Genomic DNA, 21,057 nt, shown 5'->3' with positions numbered 1-21,057 from the left:
AGTATCATTAATAGTGATGATGGTCTTGCTGGGGGCTATATATCTACATGTGTGGGGATGTGTTACAGAGTGTGTATAACTCACGTCAGTAACAGTATCATTAATAGTGATGATGGTCTTGCTGGGGGCTATATATCTACATGTGTGGGGATGTGTTACAGAGTGTGTATAACTCACGGTCAGTAACAGTATCATTAATAGTGATGATGGTCTTGCTGGGGGCTATATATCTACATGTGTGGGGATGTGTTACAGAGTGTGTATAACTCACGGTCAGTAACAGTATCATTAATAGTGATGATGGTCTTGCTGGGGGCTATATATCTACATGTGTGGGGATGTGTTACAGAGTGTGTATAACTCACGGTCAGTAACAGTATCATTAATAGTGATGATGGTCTTGCTGGGGGCTATATATCTACATGTGTGGGGATGTGTTACAGAGTGTGTATAACTCACGGTCAGTAACAGTATCATTAATAGTGATGATGGTCTTGCTGGGGGCTATATATCTACATGTGTGGGGATGTGTTACAGAGTGTGTATAACTCACGGTCAGTAACAGTATCATTAATAGTGATGATGGTCTTGCTGGGGGCTATATATCTACATGTGTGGGGATGTGTTACAGAGTGTGTATAACTCACGGTCAGTAACAGTATCATTAATAGTGATGATGGTCTTGCTGGGGGCTATATATCTACATGTGTGGGGATGTGTTACAGAGTGTGTATAACTCACGGTCAGTAACAGTATCATTAATAGTGATGATGGTCTTGCTGGGGGCTATATATCTACATGTGTGGGGATGTGTTACAGAGTGTGTATAACTCACGGTCAGTAACAGTATCATTAATAGTGATGATGGTCTTGCTGGGGCTATATATCTACATGTGTGGGGATGTGTTACAGAGTGTGTATAACTCACGGTCAGTAACAGTATCATTAATAGTGATGATGGTCTTGCTGGGGGCTATATATCTACATGTGTGGGGATGTGTTACAGAGTGTGTATAACTCACGGTCAGTAACAGTATCATTAATAGTGATGATGGTCTTGCTGGGGCTATTGCTGGGGGCTATATATCTACATGTGTGGGGATGTGTTACAGAGTGTGTATAACTCACGGTCAGTAACAGTATCATTAATAGTGATGATGGTCTTGCTGGGGGCTATATATCTACATGTGTGGGGATGTGTTACAGAGTGTGTATAACTCACGGTCAGTAACAGTATCATTAATAGTGATGATGGTCTTGCTGGGGGCTATATATCTACATGTGTGGGGATGTGTTACAGAGTGTGTATAACTCACGGTCAGTAACAGTATCATTAATAGTGATGATGGTCTTGCTGGGCTCTCCCAGCACAGCGTTCATGGGCATCCTCAGCACCAGGTCAAAGGTTTCCGGCCCCTCCAGCTCCATTAATAGTGATGATGGTCTTGCTGGCTGACCCAGGTCATCCAGGATGGTCACTCTGAATGTCTGCATGGTCACCCCGGGGGCAAAATCCAGGTTACGGCTGATGCCCACGTAGTCCAGGCCGGCTGGCAGGGGGACACGGGGAACATAGAAATAGAACATTACACATATATCTTTATGGAGAGAGAGCCAGCAAGGGCATTGGAATACTACCATAACAGAGAAAGAGATGACACCGGAATGTTTGAGAAATATTAGGGACGATCGGGAATTCTGTGTAATTACACTGATAGAGAGATTGTGAGTAATGTGAAAACAGAGATTGAGGGACTCCAGGGGAATTGTAAATACTGTGACACATACAGTGGCTTGCGAAATAATTCACCCTCCTTGCCATTTTTCCTATTTTGTTGACTTACAACCTAGAATTAAAATATATATTTTTTTTAGGGGGGGGGGGTTGTATCATTTGATTTACACAACATGCCTACCACTTTGAAGATACAAAATATTTTTTATTATGAAACAAACAAGAAATAAGACAAAAAACCTGAACTTGAGTGTGCATAACTATTCACCCCCCCCAAAGTCAATACTTTGTAGAGCCACCTTTTGCAGCAATTACAGCTGCAAGTCTCTTGGGGTATGTGTCTATAAGCTTGGCACATCTAGCCACTGAGATTTTGCCCATTCTTGAAGGCAAAATTGCTCCAGCTCCTTCAAGTTGCATGGGTTCTGCAATCTTTAAGTCATACCACATATTCTCAATTGGATTGAGGTCTGGGCTTTGACTAGGCCATTCCAAGACATTTCAATGTTTTCCCTTAAACCACTCAAGTGTTGCTTTAGCAGTATGCTTAGGGTCATTGTCCTGCTGGAAGGTGAACCTCCGTCCCAGTCTCAAATCTCTGGAAGACTGAAACAGGTTTCCCTCAAGAATTTCCCTGTATTTAGCGCCATCCATCATTCCTTCAATTTTGACCAGTTTCTCAGTCCCTGTCGATGAAAAACATTCCCAAAGCATGATGCTACCACCACCATGCTTCACTGTGGGGATGGTGTTCTCTGGGTTATGAGAGGTGTTGGGTTTGCGCTAGACATAGCATTTTCCTTGATGGCCAAAAAGTGAAATTCTATTCTCATCTGACCAGAGTACCTTCTTCCATATGTGTGGGGAGTCTCCCACATGCCTTTTGGCAAACACCAAACGTGTTTGCTTATTTCTTTCTTTAAGCAATGGTTGTTTTCTGGCCACTCTTCCGTAAAGCCCAGCTCTGTGGAGTGTACGGCTTGAAGTGGACAGATACTCCAATCTCCACTGTGGAGCTTTGCAGCTCCTTTAGGGTTATCTTTGGTCTCTTTGTTGCCTCTCTGATTAAGGCCTTCTCTTGGCAGGTTTGTTGTAGTGCCATATTCTTTCCATTTTTGAATAATGGATTTAATGGTGCTCTGTGGATGTTCAAAGTTTCTGATTTTTTTTTATAACCCAACCCTGATCTGTACTTCTCCACAACTTTATCCCTGACCTGTTTGGATAGCTCCTTGGTCTTAATGGTGACACTTGCTTGGTGGTGCTACAGACTCTGGGGCCTGCAACACCACTAAGAACAGGTGTATATATACTGAGATCATGTGACACTTAGATTGTACACAGGTGGACTTTATTTAACTAATTGTGTGACTTCTGAAGGTAATTGGTTGCACCAGATCTTCTTCAGGGGCTTCGTAGCAAAGGGGGTGAATATATATGCACGCACCACTTTTCCTTTTTATATATATATATATGTATTATTTTTTAGAATTTTTTGAAACAAGTTATTTTTTTCATTTCATTTCACAAATTTGGACTATTTTGTGTATGTCCATTACATTACATTTAAATTACAGGTTGTAATGCAACAAAATAGGAAAAACGCTAGGGGGGATGAATACTTTTGCAAGGCACTGTATTCTGGAAATGCTACACCACAAAGAGGATAGGAATAATAGATCTAACATTCACGTTCTTCTGACCTTCAGCAGAGACGGGGTCACTCTTCCTGGAGCGGACGGTCACTGTGGCCGTCTTGGAGAGGTCAGTGCCAGTCCTCCAGACCCTGACCTCCACATAGCCTGAACTCTCATCCACAATGTAATCTAGTTCTCCGAAATACAGAGAGGGCTCTGTGTGTTAGAGGGAGAAAGAGAGAGATGGGGGAGGGAGGGGAGAGAGAGAGAGGTCAGGTCAGTATATTATCATCTACATCTTACAGATATGAACATTAAGCTACAAACATGTGGTTTCAATTAAGGATGTCTTTCGGGAAGAAGCTGTCATGGGATAATCCACATTTCTGGTCTGAACTCTGCTTGTCAGATACAGTTGGTACGGCTGACAGGGTCACCCCCCTCTTTCCCTCTCTTTCAAGGAAGAGACCTGTCACCCCACTCATCCCTTCATCATCCTCCCCTCATCGAGGCCAGACAGTGTCGTCTGAACTCAGTGCCAGAGGTCTACAGTGCACACCTGAAAAGCCAGGTAGAAATGGTGGATAAGTGAAAGGGGGATGAGTTGGGGGGAGAAGAGGGATGGGATGTCCACCTTGTCTGATGACAGTAGCACTGATAAGAAGGAGGAGACGGGGGAGGCAGCACAGACAGGAGGATCTCTCTACCTCTCCCTCTCTGAGTAATAGACTAGAGGGAAGGAATGCATATCTTTGGAACACACAGCGGATTAATCTCTCTACACCCCTCTATAACAGCCAGACTGATCATCACTGACAAGCTACCGCTGTCTACTGTCCACCCCTCTATAACAGCCAGACTGATCATCACTGACAAGCTACCGCTGTCTACTGTCCACCCCTCTATAACAGCCAGACTGATCATCACTGACAAGCTACCGCTGTCTACTGTCCACCCCTCTATAACAGCCAGACTGATCATCACTGACAAGCTACCGCTGTCTACTGTACACCCCTCTATAACAGCCAGACTGATCATCACTGACAAGCTACCGCTGTCTACTGTACACCCCTCTATAACAGCCAGACTGATCATCACTGACAAGCTACTGCTGTCTACTGTACACCCCTCTATAACAGCCAGACTGATCATCACTGACAAGCTACTGCTGTCTACTGTACACCCCTCTATAACAGCCAGACTGATCATCACTGACAAGCTACTGCTGTCTACTGTACACCCCTCTATAACAGCCAGACTCATCATCACTGACAAGCTACTGCTGTCTACTGTCCACCCCTCTATAACAGCCAGACTGATCATCACTGACAAGCTACTGCTGTCTACTGTACACCCCTCTATAACAGCCAGACTCATCATCACTGACAAGCTACTGCTGTCTACTGTACACCCCTCTATAACAGCCAGACTCATCATCACTGACAAGCTACTGCTGTCTACTGTACACCCTCTATAACAGCCAGACTCATCATCACTGACAAGCTACCGCTGTCTACTGTCCACCCCTCTATAACAGCCAGACTGATCATCACTGACAAGCTACCGCTGTCTACTGTACACCCCTCTATAACAGCCAGACTCATCATCACTGACAAGCTACTGCTGTCTACTGTACACCCCTCTATAACAGCCAGACTGATCATCACTGACAAGCTACTGCTGTCTACTGTACACCCCTCTATAACAGCCAGACTCATCATCACTGACAAGCTACTGCTGTCTACTGTACACCCCTCTATAACAGCCAGACTCATCATCACTGACAAGCTACTGCTGTCTACTGTACACCCCTCTATAACAGCCAGACTCATCATCACTGACAAGCTACCGCTGTCTACTGTACACACCCCTCTATAACAGCCAGACTCATCATCACTGACAAGCTACTGCTGTCTACTGTCCACCCCTCTATAACAGCCAGACTGATCATCACTGACAAGCTACCGCTGTCTACTGTCCACCCCTCTATAACAGCCAGACTGATCATCACTGACAAGCTACTGCTGTCTACTGTCCACCCCTCTATAACAGCCAGACTGATCATCACTGACAAGCTACCGCTGTCTACTGTACACCCCTCTATAACAGCCAGACTCATCATCACTGACAAGCTACTGCTGTCTACTGTACACCCCTCTATAACAGCCAGACTGATCATCACTGACAAGCTACCGCTGTCTACTGTACACCCCTCTATAACAGCCAGACTCATCATCACTGACAAGCTACTGCTGTCTACTGTCCACCCCTCTATAACAGCCAGACTGATCATCACTGACAAGCTACCGCTGTCTACTGTCCACCCCTCTATAACAGCCAGACTGATCATCACTGACAAGCTACCGCTGTCTACTGTCCACCCCTCTATAACAGCCAGACTGATCATCACTGACAAGCTACCGCTGTCTACTGTCCACCCCTCTATAACAGCCAGACTCATCATCACTGACAAGCTACTGCTGTCTACTGTACACCCCTCTATAACAGCCAGACTCATCATCACTGACAAGCTACTGCTGTCTACTGTACACCCCTCTATAACAGCCAGACTCATCATCACTGACAAGCTACTGCTGTCTACTGTACACCCCTCTATAACAGCCAGACTGATCATCACTGACAAGCTACCGCTGTCTACTGTACACCCCTCTATAACAGCCAGACTGATCATCACTGACAAGCTACCGCTGTCTACTGTACACCCCTCTATAACAGCCAGACTGATCATCACTGACAAGCTACCGCTGTCTACTGTCCACCCCTCTATAACAGCCAGACTCATCATCACTGACAAGCTACTGCTGTCTATTGTACATCCACTAATGAGGTTGATCTATAATTGAGCTTTCTGCCACTTCTATAAGGGGCAGATACAATATTGTGACACTCGTGATTATTTAGTCTATAGCTGGATAAAATAGTAAAAGTAAGACATGGAGAATAGGAAGTATGTACACATTTAACTGACTGTTAGGTGAAGAGGATTTTAAGAGGTGGTTTAGAGATGTTTTTAGACTAGGGCTTGTACAGCCGCAGTCAGACAATCACCGCTGACCCGCTAAAACTTGGCTTACTCTCAATGCCTCTCAATCACCAAAGATACTGTTTCGTAACAGGGGTGGCTGGTTAGGGGGAAGGAGACATGGCAATCCCTAAAGGATCACTGAGAAGGAAGAGCCAGACTAATAACAATGAAGCCTAATGCTGGCTGGGGTCCCAACCACAGGTTTGCTCAGCCAGGGAGATGGGTTTGCACACACACACACACACGCACGCGCACGCGCACACACACACACACACACACACACACACACACACACACACACACACACACACACACACACACACACACACACACACACACACAGTGTTGTCACTTTAGATATCAGGACCCACCAAGAAGTTTGTGGCACAATGGAGGAATGGATCTTTACATTGAGAAGAAATCTCCTCTTGTCGCCTGGAGATCATGTCTGGGAATGCACGCTGATTACTTAGACATAACGTTTCCATTGTAATCCAAATTACAGGGTGGGGAGTGTAGCCCAGACTGTGAGTGTGTCTGTCATTAGAACAAACCAGTTAGTGAAATGAATGAGCTCTGAAGGGTGGGAGAGAGGAAGGAGAGGAGGAGGAGGAGGAGAGAAGTGCAAGAGGAGAAGAAGAGGAATGGCTCAGAGAGACAACTAAAGAGAGATAAATGACTCATTCAGTCAGAGTGGATGGGGAGGACTGGAGTGGCTTCAGATTCAGAAAGTAAATCACTTGCACACTAAGGGGCAGTTTGCCAGACACAGATTAAAGGCTGATTTTCATGATTTTTCTGTGTTTTCTATATATTTCCACACTTTGAGTTTGGAATAATACTGTGAAATAGCTGTTAGTGTAAGAGCTGTTTGAAAAGGCCACCTGAAATTTCAGCCTGTTTTGGTGGGATGGAGTTTTGGCCTTCCATGATGACATCACCATGTGGTAATAAGAAAGAGATTTCTAAACCTCTCTACCAGTAATGGCTCATTTTCAGTTTTCCCCTTCCCACTCAGACCACTCCCAGACATTCCTAGAAAAGTTCTTGCTTGAGAAATGACCCTTTGCTAAGAAGCAATTTTTGTGTATTTTTGTCCATTTTAATTTAAAACAATAATAATAATATAATAATAATATATGCCATTTAGCAGACGCTTTTATCCAAAGCGACTTACAGTCATGTGTGCATACATTCTACGTATGGGTGGTCCCGGGGATTGAACCCACTTCCCTGGCGTTACAAGCGCCATGCTCTACCAACTGAGCTACAGAAGGACAATCATGGTGAGGTAATTCATTCTTTCCCAGTAATGATTTGATATTGAGATAAAAACGGCTGCATTGGACCTTTAAGACTGGTCCTGGATTAACAATCATTATCTATTGGAAAATGGTGATGGTGATGGGTTCAAACCATCACCCCCATCTCAGATAACAGCTACACAATTAAAACAAAAATGGAGGCTGAACGCCATCAAACAGGAGCCGGAGGAAAAACATGCCTGTCATTTGACATTCCTCTCCCACAAACCCCTGTTTCCCCACCTGCCTCTTGGCCCCTGCAACACAAAGGGAAGCCCTCTGTTTCCCCCCAGCTCCACTGAACGGTGGAGTTGGAGGAGTGTCTCAGAACAAAACACGTTCAGAGAGCTCTTTTATGTGTCATGACAGAGGGCTGTCCAGTGTAGTTAAGACTGGAGTTTCTATTCTATTCTATTTTCTCTCTTCCCAGTTCTACCACCTGTTACTAGAAGTATAGGATAGAACAGATGGAGTGTGTAGTCAGGGGTAGAGTGAGAGGAGGGAGCAGGGAGAAGGGGAAGGACCCGGCAAAGAGAGGGAAGTCAAGACAAACATGTGGTGAGAGGTGCTTTTGTCTTGGGTTGAGTGTGTTTGTGTGCCACTGTCTGTCTGTGTGTGGCTTTGGGGAATGGTACCATCCATGAGTGGACCTGTAGTGGAATAGATTACACATAGAGACCAGTGGTTACAGTAAAGAAGGGCATCACCCGAGCCGGAGGATCCCCAGCACCCGACCTCTGAGTTATGGTGTTGATGATGGCTGGAGGATCCTCAGCACCCGGCCTCTCAGTTATGGTGTTGATGATGGCTGGAGGATCCTCAGCACCCGGCCTCTCAGTTATGGTGTTGATGATGGCTGGAGGATCCTCAGCACCCGGCCTCTCAGTTATGGTGTTGATGATGGCTGGAGGATCCTCAGCACCCGGCCTCTCAGTTATGGTGTTGATGATGGCTGGAGGATCCCAGACCCGGATCTCAGTTATGGTGTTGATGATGGCTGGAGGATCCTCCACCCAGTTATGGTGTTGATGATGGCTGGAGGATCCTCAGCACCCGGCCTCTGAGTTATGGTGTTTGATGGCTGGAGGATCCCCAGCACCCGGCCTCTGAGTTATGGTGTTGATGATGGCTGGAGGATCCCCAGCACCCGGCCTCTGAGTTATGGTGTTTATGATGGCTAGAGGATCCCCAGCACCCGGCCTCTGAGTTATGGTGTTTATGATGGCTGGAGGATCCCCAGCACCCAGCCTCTGAGTTATGGTGTTGATGATGGCTGGAGGATCCCCAGCACCCAGCCTCTGAGTTATGGTGTTTATGATGGCTGGAGGATCCCAGCACCCAGCCTCTGAGTTATGGTGTTGATGATGGCTGGAGGATCCCCAGCACCCCGGCCTCTGAGTTATGGTGTTGATGATGGCTGGAGGATCCCCAGCACCCGGCCTCTGAGTTATGGTGTTGATGATGGCTGGAGGATCCCCAGCACCCGGCCTCTGAGTTATGGTGTTGATGATGGCACCTCAGCACCCGGCCTCTGAGTTATGGTGTTGATGATGGCTGGAGGATCCCCAGCACCCGGCCTCTGAGTTATGGTGTTGATGATGGCTGGAGGATCCCCAGCACCCGGCCTCTGAGTTATGGTGTTGATGATGGCTGGAGGATCCCCAGCACCCGGCCTCTGAGTTATGGTGTTGATGATGGCTGGAGGATCCCCAGCACCCGGCCTCTGAGTTATGGTGTTGATGATGGCTGGAGGATCCCCAGCACCCGGCCTCTGAGTTATGGTGTTGATGATGGCTGGAGGATCCCCAGCACCCGGCCTCTGAGTTATGGTGTTGATGATGGCTGGAGGATCCCCAGCACCCGGCCTCTGAGTTATGGTGTTGATGATGGCTGGAGGATCCCCAGCACCCGGCCTCTGAGTTATGGTGATGATGGCTGGAGGATCCTCAGCACCCGGCCTCTGAGTCATGGTTTTGATGGTGGCTGGAGGATCCTCAGCACCCGACCTCTGAGTTATGGTGTTGATGGTGGCTGGAGGATCCTCAGCACCCGGCCTCTGAGTTATGGTGTTGATGGTAACACTCTCACCAAAGAGGCTTCACTAGGCTTTGTACAGTCCTACAGTCTACATGCTCTCACAAGCCTTACTGTAGTTCCTATGTGGCACAGTTGTTTTTTGTTGTTGATAAACCAACTTCTAACCACATCTTTCTTGCCTTTCTTCTCTCCTTTCATCTACTGTTTGGCACCAGCTCTCTCTCTCTTTCAGTCTCCTATCTTTCCTCTTTACCTTAGTGCTTCTGGCATGGCTGCATCAATTGTTCCTTTATTCTACCTCACTAACAGGAGAACAAAGAGTGAAGCAAAGTAAAGCTATTGATACGCGTTTATCGTCAGTGAAAAGTAATGACCCTGTTATCAGTTCAATAGTGTTGTATCTAGTTGCACGACTCTATGTGTTTTCAGCGACTGTGTTGAATATTAGACAACTGCTGGGAGATCAAATGATAATATTATAAATCAATGTGGTGAAAGGGTTTTGGTTGCTACGGCATCACAGTTGCACACTGACATACAACACCCATCACAGACAGAGACTGACACACCAAAACCTGGAGACAAAGACACACACACACACACACACACACACACACACACACACACACACACACACACACACACACACACACACACACACACACACACACACACACACACACACACACACACACACACACACACACACACACACACACACACACACACACACACACACACACACACACACACACACCAGTACACTTGTAACTGGGCACATCAAAGGGTCTCGGCCAACAGTTAAGCCCTCTTAACAAACATAGAGGGAGTCGTATCATTATTATTGGCCCATAGGAAGTCCCAGGAAGTCATATCATTAGGAGTGGCCCATAAGAAGTCCCAGGAAGTCATATCATTAGGAGTGGCCCATAAGAAGTCCCAGGAAGTCATATCATTAGGAGTGGCCCATAGGAAGTCCCAGGAAGTCATATCATTAGGAGTGGCCCATAAGAAGTCCCAGGAAGTCATATCATTAGGAGTGGCCCATAAGAAGTCCCAGGAAGTCATATCATTAGGAGTGGCCAATAAGAAGTCCCAGGAAGTCATATCATTAGGAGTGGCCCATAAGAAGTCCCAGGAAGTCATATCATTAGGAGTGGCCCATAAGAAGTCCCAGGAAGTCATATCATTAGGAGTGGCCCATAAGAAGTCCCAGGAAGTCATATCATTAGGAGTGGCCAATAGGAAGTCCCAGGAAGTCATATCATTAGGAGTGGCCCATAAGAAGTCCCAGGAAGTCATATCATTAGGAGTGGCCCAATAGGAAGTCCCAGGAAGTCATATCATTAGGAGTGGCCCATAAGAAGTCCCAGGAAGTCATATCATTAGGAGTGGCCAATAGGAAGTCCCAGGAAGTCATATCATTAGGAGTGGCCAATAGGAAGTCCCAATAAATCATAGAGAAATGCTGAGAGGAACAGGGTTCATAAAGGGTTATTCTTCTGTCCCCATAGGATAAACCTTTTTGGTTCTAGGTAGAACCCGCTGTGGAAGGGTTCTACATGGAACCCAAAAGAGTTCTACCCGGAACCAAACTTTTTTATTAAAGGGTTATCCTATGGGGACAGCCGAAGAACCCTTTTAGGTTCTAGATCACACTTTTTTTAAAAGAGTGTACCCCTGTTCACTGAACCCAAGAGACTGGGGGGTCAAATAGGAAGTAATTCTGATACTGGTAGAGTTTCCTTTATAGTCAATATAGTAAAGGGTCAGGAAACATCGAGTCTGTTGCCATTGACAAGTAGCATTCAAGTTGACTTGAACCTGTGTGTTGAACTATTTGAGCTAGGATTTCAAGTTTCAAGTAGGGTTTAATGACAATTGACTGACCTCTGTATTCAACAGGTGACTATAGATGCCACCACCCACCATACGCCCAACAACCCCACTCACCATCGTCGCTGTCGGCCAGGATGGTGACCTTCGCACTGGGGAAGGTGGCTCCCACCTGGCCACCCATGGGCATGCTGAGGGTCACATTGAAGCTCTCTTCCTCCTCGTAGAGCGAATCGTCGATGATGATGATGCGGCAGGGCTTCTCCCTCTGGTCCTTGTCGAATCGGAGCACGCTGGTGTGGTCCTCGGGACGCGTGATGTAGTCGCTGTAGGAGAGGACTGTGCTGGGGATGGTGCCCGTCGCACTGGCTGTTGGGAAAAGGAGTTCAGGGGTCAATGGTTAAGGGTCAATAGAAGAATGACAGGCAGTTGTGGGGGAAGGAGAGTAGTTTTATGTTACAATATATCTACAGTGCATTCGGAAAGCATTCAGACCCATTGACTTTTTCCACATTTTGTTATGTTACAGCCTTATTCTAAAATGGATTAAATTGTTTTTTTCCCCCCTCATCAATCTACACACAATATCCCATAATGACAAAGCAAAAACTGAAATATCACATTAACATAAGTTTTCTTACCCTTTACTCAGTACTTTGTTGAAGCACCTTTGGCAGCCATTACTGCCTCGAGTCTTCTTGGGTATGACGCTACAAGCTTGGCACACATATATTTAGGGAATTTGTCCCATTCTTCTCTGCAGATCCTCTCAAGCTCTGTCTGGTTGGATGGGGAGTGTCGCTAGACAGCTATTTTCAGGTCTCTCCAGAGATGTTCGATCGGGTTCAAGTCCGGGCTCTGGCTGGGCCACTCAAGGACATTCAGAGACTTGTCCCAAAGCCACTCCTGCATTGTCTTGGCTGTGTGCTTAGGGTCGTTGTCTTGTTGGAAGGTGAACCTTTGCCCCAGTCTGAGGTCCGGAGTGCTCTGTACTTTGCTCCGTTTATCTTTCCCTCGATCCTGACTAGTCTCCCAGTCCCTGCTGCTGGAAAACATCCCCACAGCATGATGCTGCCACCACCATGCTTCACCGTAGGGATGGTGCCAGGTTTCTTCCAGACGTGACGCTTGGCATTCAGGTCAAAGAGTTCAATTTTGATTTCATCAGACCAGAGAATCTTGTTTCTCATGGTCTTAGAGTCCTTTAGGTGCCTTTTGCCAAACTCCAAGCGGGCTGTCATGTGCCTTTTACTGAGGAGTGGCTTCCATCTGGCCACTCTACCATAAAGGCCTGATTGGGGGAGTGCTGCAGAGATGGTTGTCCTTCTGGAACTCTGAAGCTCTTTCAGAGTGACCATCGGGTTCTTGGCCACCTCCCTGACCAAGGCCCTTCTCCCCTGATTGCTCAGTCTTGGTGGTTCCAAACGTCTTCTATTTAAGAATGATGGAGGCCACTGTGTTCTTGGGTACCCTTCCCCAGCTCTGTGCTTCGACACAATCCTGTCCTGGAGCTCTACTGAAAATTCCTTCGACCTCATGGCTTGGTTTTTGATTTGACATGCACTGTCTACTGTGGGACCTTATATAGACAGGTGTGTGCCTTTCTAAATCATGTCCAATCAATTGAATTGACCACAACTGCACTCCAATCAAGTTGTAGAAACATCTCAAGGATGATCAATGGAAACAGGATTTACTTGAGCTCAATTTCGAGTCTCACAGCAAAGGGTCTGAATAATGAATAAGCTATTTCTGTTTGTTTTTTTTAATTACAATTCTAAAAATCTGTTTTTTCATTATGGGGTATTGTGTGTTGATTGATGAGATTATTAATATTTTTGATTCATTTTAGAAAGAGGTTGTAATGTAACAAAATGTGGAAAAATGTATTTCATCTTTGTAAAAACCCATTTGAATGATATATTTGACTGTATTCACCTTGCTGAGTGTAGCAGACGACCATGAGTTCCTGGCTGAGGTCTCCAGAGCGGCGAACAGGCACCAGCAGCTCCCCAATGTCCTCCTCTATCTTATACTCTGCCTGGGGGATGAACACCGTGGACTCTGCAGAGGAAAGAGGGAGAAACCATAGAATTCAGAATTAGAATAGTAATGTAATAGGATCTCTATGGGAGAAACACAGAGGATTGGCCATAGAGAACAAGAGAAGAAGAGTTTACAAGCCCAGCGTAGCCTAGTGGTTAGAGCGTTGGACTAGTAACCGTAAGGTCGCGAGTTCAAACCCCCGAGCTGACAAGGTACAAATCTGTCGTTCTGCCCCTGAACAGGCAGTTAACCCACTGTTCCCAGGCCGTCATTGAAAATAAGAATATGTTCTTAACTGACTTGCCTGGTTAAATAAAGGTAAAATGAAAATAAAAAAAATAAAAATTTGATCCATGCATATTTTGCTGCTGTCATCAAATTGCCCAACAATGGAACAATAAACATGATCTGATTCGGAATCTTAAATGATTATATTTTTTCATGTGTCAATCCATGTAAATGAATGTAGCCTTTCCAATTGACTTAAAGCCTGTCTACTATTCATAAAGGATTTCATGTCGGAGGGCAAATCAAACAGACAATCTGCAGATAAGGCCGTTCTTTCTTACCATCACCAGGGTCCACTATCTCCACAGTGGCTGTATCGGGGTACTCCAGCACGGCCATGACAGGCTCCGACAGCTGGATCTCAAAGGTCTCGCTGGTCTCAAACTCCTGGTCCGTGAAGATCTTCACCCTCCAGGTGGCCACTGTCTGGCCTGGGTTGAACTGGACCTGCTTCTGGGCCTTGCCCCGGAAGTCCTTGTCCTTCTCCGCCGTGCCATCCTTGGTGGTGATGCCTGAATAGAACCATATCGAACTGAACTAAATAGAACCTCATTTAATTACATTTAATTGGAATTGAACTGAACTGAACCTAATTGAACTGAATAGCTTTATAATAATGGCACGTAGCACTGTGTCGTTTGTAGGGCCTCAGAGGATGTGAGTTGACTGCAGGTTGACTGTGATTTACAGACTGTAGTTGCCTGGTGAGCTCTCATTGTCTGTCTTTGTTCATATTTGCCCACTACTGCATCGTCAAAGACAACTGTAAATATAGGAGCCTATGTATAAAAGCTTGTGTGTTGGATGTAGCCAAACAGACAAGCATGTTGACATGACCTTATGACCTCTATGAGGAAGGTCTATCTGACACCTCAATCAAACTAGGTTTTTCACCAGCGAGACAGGAAATGGGTCATCAGTCAAACAGGAACACACAGAGGGCAGATTGATAACCAGGGGGTCTGTTTTATTCTTAGGCTTCTTCTAATGGCAGTGTAATAACAGACAAATACACTCCATGAAGACCCTTAAAGGGCCAATCAGTCTTTTAACACAATGACAGCTTAATAGGTCCTGCTTTCTGAATAGTCTCTCCAATGACATTTGCATTTTTTTGAAGTACCCCTAGTCAGAGTTGATGGTGGTGGATGATTGAAATATTTACACCCCATTAGGGATAAAATAGTGGCAATTTAAAACTACCTTTATCTGAATGGCAAGCAGAGAAAACAATGGGAGAAATGTACTAACTCAGATATATCACTTGGGGGATTAACCAACGAAGTGCAAACCAGTTCCAACAGGAACACGGTACACTCTTAGAAAAAGGGTTCTTCAGCTGTCCCTATAAGAGAACCCTTTTTGGTGCCTGGTTCTACCTGGCACCAAAAGGGTTTTCTACCTGCAATAAAAAGGGTTGGGACAGCTGAATAACCCTTTATGGTTCTAGATAGCACCTTTTTGTCAAAGAGTCCACGCCCTTGGCGTCAGCTAATGGGGATCCTAATAAATCAAAAATCAAACCAAAATACTATAGATCTGATGTAAATCCTGTTCAAGACATTCAGTACCATAGACATAGAATCTCCATGTCAGCCATATTGCATGTACCCATTAGTATTCTGTAAAATCACTGAGGAGCTTTGTACCCATTGTATTCATTCTATTTCTATGTTTAGAGGTAAATACTGCTAATGAGCCCCCATTCTAGTCATTCTATATCTATGTTCCCTTACATAAAAACCACATGGTTTCACATGTGGAAAATCACAATTCATATGTCCCATTGTATTTCCAGGTCAAGGGGTAAATACTGCTATAGGGTCAATTTTTGTCATTTTATATCTATGTTTATAGGTAAATACAGCTGTAGGGACCCTTCTAGTCATTCTATTTCAATGTTTATAGGACCCATTCTAGTCATTCTATATCTATGTCTAGAGGTAAATATTGCTATAGGTCCCATTTTAGTCATTGGGTTTATCTGTTTAGGTAAAGGCTGCTGTAGATCTGTGGTAAATACTGTGTAAGACTTCCAATACTCACTGACGAAGGATGTCTCTCCCAGGTATCCCCTGCGTCTGAGCGTCACCTCCAGGAATTTGGCGTCCTCATCCACCAGATAGTATTCCTTCTCCAGGCTGATCCACGACCAGTTGAGCCGGAATGGCTGCGGCTTCAGCTTGTTTCCACCTGGAAGACAAAACTTTGACATCAGTTTTTGTAAACTCATTGAGCCCTATGACAAAAGACAGATATTTTAAATTGTGATGGGTAACTTGATAACTCAATGTCAGGGCTTACCCCCAAATCCTCCATCACAGGCCTCTTGAGTGATGCCTTGTTTCTAATTTACTCTCTCACTCCCCTTTCTCTCTCTCTCTCTCTCTCTCTCTCTCTCTGTCTCTCTCTCTCTCTCTCTCTCTCTCTCTCTCTCTCTCTCTCTCTCTCTCTCTCTCTCTCTCTCTCTCTCTCTCTCTCTCTCTCTCTCTCTCTCTCTCTCTCTCTCTCTCTCTCTCTCTCTCTCTCTCTCTCTCTCTCTCTCTCTCTCTCTCTCTCTCTCTCTCTCTCTCTCTCTCTCTCTCTCTCTCTCTCTCTCTCTCTCTCTCTCTCTCTCTCTCTCTCTCTCTCTCTCTCTCTCTCTCTCTCTCTCTCTCTCTCTCTCTCTCTCTCTCTCTCTCTCTCTCTCCCCCCACCCACTCTCAGTCAGTGCCTGGCTAGGGTTTCTCACCTCCTCACCCAGATATGTGTGTCAGTTCCCTGGCTCCTTTGGCAGGATTGCTCCTGGATAGCTCCTGGCTAGACTCTTACCTCCTTACCAGTCTCAGGGAATGGGCCAAAACAGGACAGAGAGAGAGACCAGATTTAAATGGATCACTTGCTGACAGTGACTCATAGCTACTGTAAGTGACGGTCTGTTCAAGGGAATCCCTGTCTCTCTTTGTCTGTCTGTCTGTCTGTCTGTCTGTCTGTCTGTCTGTCTGTCTGTCTCTCTCTTGCTCTCTCTCTCTCTCTCTCTCTCTCTCTCTCGCTCTCTCTCTCTCTCACACACACACACACACACACACACACACACACACACACACACACACACACACACACACACACACACACACACACACACACACACACACACACACACACACACCTCTGACCCGAACAGAGAGGGGTTAAAGGTGAGGTGCAGAGAGAGGCTCCATTACTCCTGGTGACTCCAGCCCTATCCCTTTAAGCACCGGCGGTATCCCTTTAAGCACCAGCAGCACCTCTGAGGGACAAGGGTAACTTCATGTCTATAGGCTTAAAATAGACCTTTTACCCCTTGGTGTTAAACGTTAGTATTGTGAAAGTAGCTCACATTTGTTGTGGTGAAAAACAGAAAGATTAACTAATTAGTTAATGCACACTGACACTATGCACACTGAAACCTCTGACAAGAGATTTGCACCTGGACAGGACCCTCTGTAAAACCTCAGATTTCAAGCGATTAAGACTTCATATCTAGGTCATTTTTCTCAGCTTGAAGTGTATCTACCTCATTAGGCCCCATGAAGAGAACAGGTGCCATAAAACACACATATGAACCAGACCTGGGTTCAAATACTATTCTAAATAATTTCATCATTTCAAACATGTTGCCTGGTCTCTATTAAGCTTACCTGATGCAATGGGACCAATTTAATAGTCCCAAAAGTACAGCCCTCCCATTAAATAAGATATCAAACCGTATTTGAACCCAGGTCTGAAGCTCGTAGTCACCTGGCACTGATCACCATTGACTATACGTTGCTTCCTCTGCCCTTAATCCATACTATCTCATGACTCCTTTATCCTTCAAAAGAAAGTATTCCACTCGCCGCTTGACATTGGCCACTCTGGACAGACGGAGTTACTTACTTAGCCGGTAACTTTCTTAATGCTTAAATCTTAATCCCAGGCTTCTCTTTAATAACTGCGGCCAAACGTCCAAACACCTTGGCTTATCCCCTCTCTGACAGGCCCCAGGAGGACCCTTGACCTTGTCTGATTGGCCAGAGCTTAGTGGGTTCAGAGAGGTTAGAGAGGTGTTGGTCGGTTTTGCACCACTGGTCACAGTGGCAGAAAGGCCTTATTAGCCTGTTATTAACCTGACCCCTGAGTCTAACTCTGAGCAGCCATGGAGGAAGTAGGTCAATGTCAAGATAAGACCCTTTCATATTAACCCTTCACTTCCTTTAGTGTAGCGCCATGGTGGTTGTGGTCATCAGAATATCACTCTATTTCTATGGTTGTAGCGCCAGAGTTGAGGATTTGGTAGGTAGACTGAGAAAAGGCTGTGTGATATTAACCATTGATCTCCCTCTAGCAGAGGAGTGCTAGTGTTAGCCTAGTAGCATAGTGGTTGCCAACATACGGTGGTGGATTTGGTTAGGTCCGTGGCAAGAAGTAAATACCCTTGATATTATTAACCCTGTTGTGTCCTTGGGGTTTTTGAAAGGTGCTCTAAATTCAATGTATTATTATGTGTTATTCATATCATTATTATCACACTCTTGTAGCATGATGGTTGCAGCACCAGAGTCGAGGATTTGGTAGATCAATGCGGAGAAAATACCCTTTCGGATATGAACCCCTACATAACAGAAAACTAAGGAAAGGAAGCAGAACCAATCCTCTGAGGGGTGACAGAGAACCTGTGAGAGGAACTAAAGGCTCTCACTAGGCTTTATGGAGGACAAGAGCATGGAGCATCTGGTTCATTCATACAATGAGCCTGCATTGGGGCTGGTTTTGCCTGGCTGAGGGAGAAAGGAGCTGTGGGCGTTCTGCTATGTGACTGGGGAGAATGAAAACACTGGAGGGAGGAGATGGGGCCACTTCCTCAAACCCACATGTCAACATGGCGCGCCGGGCCATAACCGAGACACAACAGGGCCAGGGCTAAACCACACTCCGCCAAACCCACATGTCAACATGGCGCGCCAGGCCATAACCGAGACACAACAGGGCCAGGGATAAACCACACTCCGCCAAACCCACATGTCAACATGGCACGCCGGGCCATAACCGAGACACAACAGGGCCAGGGATAAACCACACTCCGCCAAACCCACATGTCAACATGGCACGCCAGGCCATAACCGAGACACAACAGGGCCAGGGATAAACCACACTCCGCCAAACCCACATGTCAACATGGCACGCCGGGCCATAACCGAGACACAACAGGGCCAGGGATAAACCACACTCCGCCAAACCCACATGTCAACATGGCACGCCGGGCCATAACCGAGACACAACAGGGCCAGGGATAAACCACACTCCGCCAAACCCACATGTCAACATGGCACGCCGGGCCATAACCGAGACACAACAGGGCCAGGGATAAACCACACTCCACCAAACCCACATGTCAACATGGCACGCCGGGCCATAACCGAGACACAACAGGGCCAGGGATAAACCACACTCCGCCAAACCCACATGTCAACATGGCACGCCGGGCCATAACCGAGACACAACAGGGCCAGGGATAAACCACACTCCACCAAGCCTGGGTGTCAACATGGCACGCCGGGCCATAACCGAGACACAACAGGGCCAGGGATAAAACCACACTCCACCAAGCCCACATGTCAACATGGCGCGCCGGGCCATAACCGAGACACAACAGGGCCAGGGATAAACCACACTCCACCAAGCCTGGGTGTCAACATGGCACGCCGGGCCATAACCGAGACACAACAGGGCCAGGGATAAACCACACTCCGCCAAACCCACATGTCAACATGGCGTGCCGGGCCATAACCGAGACACAACAGGGCCAGGGATAAACCACACTCCGCCAAACCCACATGTCAACATGGAGCGCCGGGCCATAACCGAGACACAACAGGGCCAGGGATAAACCACACTCCACCAAGCCTGGGTGTCAACATGGCACGCCGGGCCATAACCGAGACACAACAGGGCCAGGGATAAACCACACTCCGCCAAACCCATATGTCAACATGGCGTGCCGGGCCATAACCGAGACACAACAGGGCCAGGGATAAACCACACTCCGCCAAACCCACATGTCAACATGGAGCGCCGGGCCATAACCGAGACACAACAGGGCCAGGGATAAACCACACTCCGCCAAACCCATATGTCAACATGGCGTGCCGGGCCATAACCGAGACACAACAGGGCCAGGGATAAACCACACTCCGCCAAACCCACATGTCAACATGGCACGCCGGGCCATAACCGAGACACAACAGGGCCAGGGATAAACCACACTCCACCAAGCCTGGGTGTCAACATGGCGCGCCGGGCCATAACCGAGACACAACAGGGCCAGGGATAAACCACACTCTGCCAAACCCACGTGTCAACATGGCGCGCCGGCCATAACCGAGACACAACAGGGCCAGGGATAAACCACACTCCACCAAGCCTGGGTGTCAACATGGCACGCCGGGCCATAACCGAGACACAACAGGGCCAGGGATAAACCACACTCCACCAAACCCACATGTCAACATGGCACGCCGGGCCATAACCGAGACACAACAGGGCCAGGGATAAACCACACTCCGCCAAACCCACATGTCAACATGGCACGCCGGGCCATAACCGAGACACAACAGGGCCAGGGATAAACCACACTCCACCAAGCCTGGGTGTCAACATGGCACGCCGGGCCATAACCGACACACAACATGGCCAGGGATAAACCACACTCCACCAAACCCACATGGCACGCCGGGCCATAACCGGGCCAACAGGGCCAGGGATAAACCACACTCCACCAAACCCACATGTCAACATGGCACGCCGGGCCATAACCGAGACACAACAGGGCCAGGGAAAAACCACACTCCACCAAACCCACATGTCAACATGGCACGCCGGGCCATAACCGAGACACAACAGGGCCAGGGATAAACCACACTCCACCAAGCCTGGGTGTCAACATGGCACGCCGGGCCATAACCGAGACACAACAGGGCCAGGGATAAACCACACTCCGCCAAACCCACATGTCAACATGGCACGCCGGGCCATAACCGAGACACAACAGGGCCAGGGATAAACCACACTCCGCCAAACCCACATGTCAACATGGCACGCCGGGCCATAACCGAGACACAACAGGGCCAG

General features: G+C 47.0%; 1 pseudogene; it reads right to left on the bottom strand.

Moving 5' to 3' along the window:
- LOC118375841 (FRAS1-related extracellular matrix protein 2-like) overlaps positions 1–21,057 on the bottom strand; it is a 65,350-nt pseudogene that overhangs the window by 20,668 nt on the left and 23,625 nt on the right.

This window comes from Oncorhynchus keta, chromosome 29 (genome assembly GCF_023373465.1).
Source record: "Oncorhynchus keta strain PuntledgeMale-10-30-2019 chromosome 29, Oket_V2, whole genome shotgun sequence".
NCBI lineage: Eukaryota > Metazoa > Chordata > Actinopteri > Salmoniformes > Salmonidae > Oncorhynchus > Oncorhynchus keta.
Note: the sequence above shows the minus strand (reverse complement) of the source record. Positions and strands in the feature narration are given on the sequence as shown.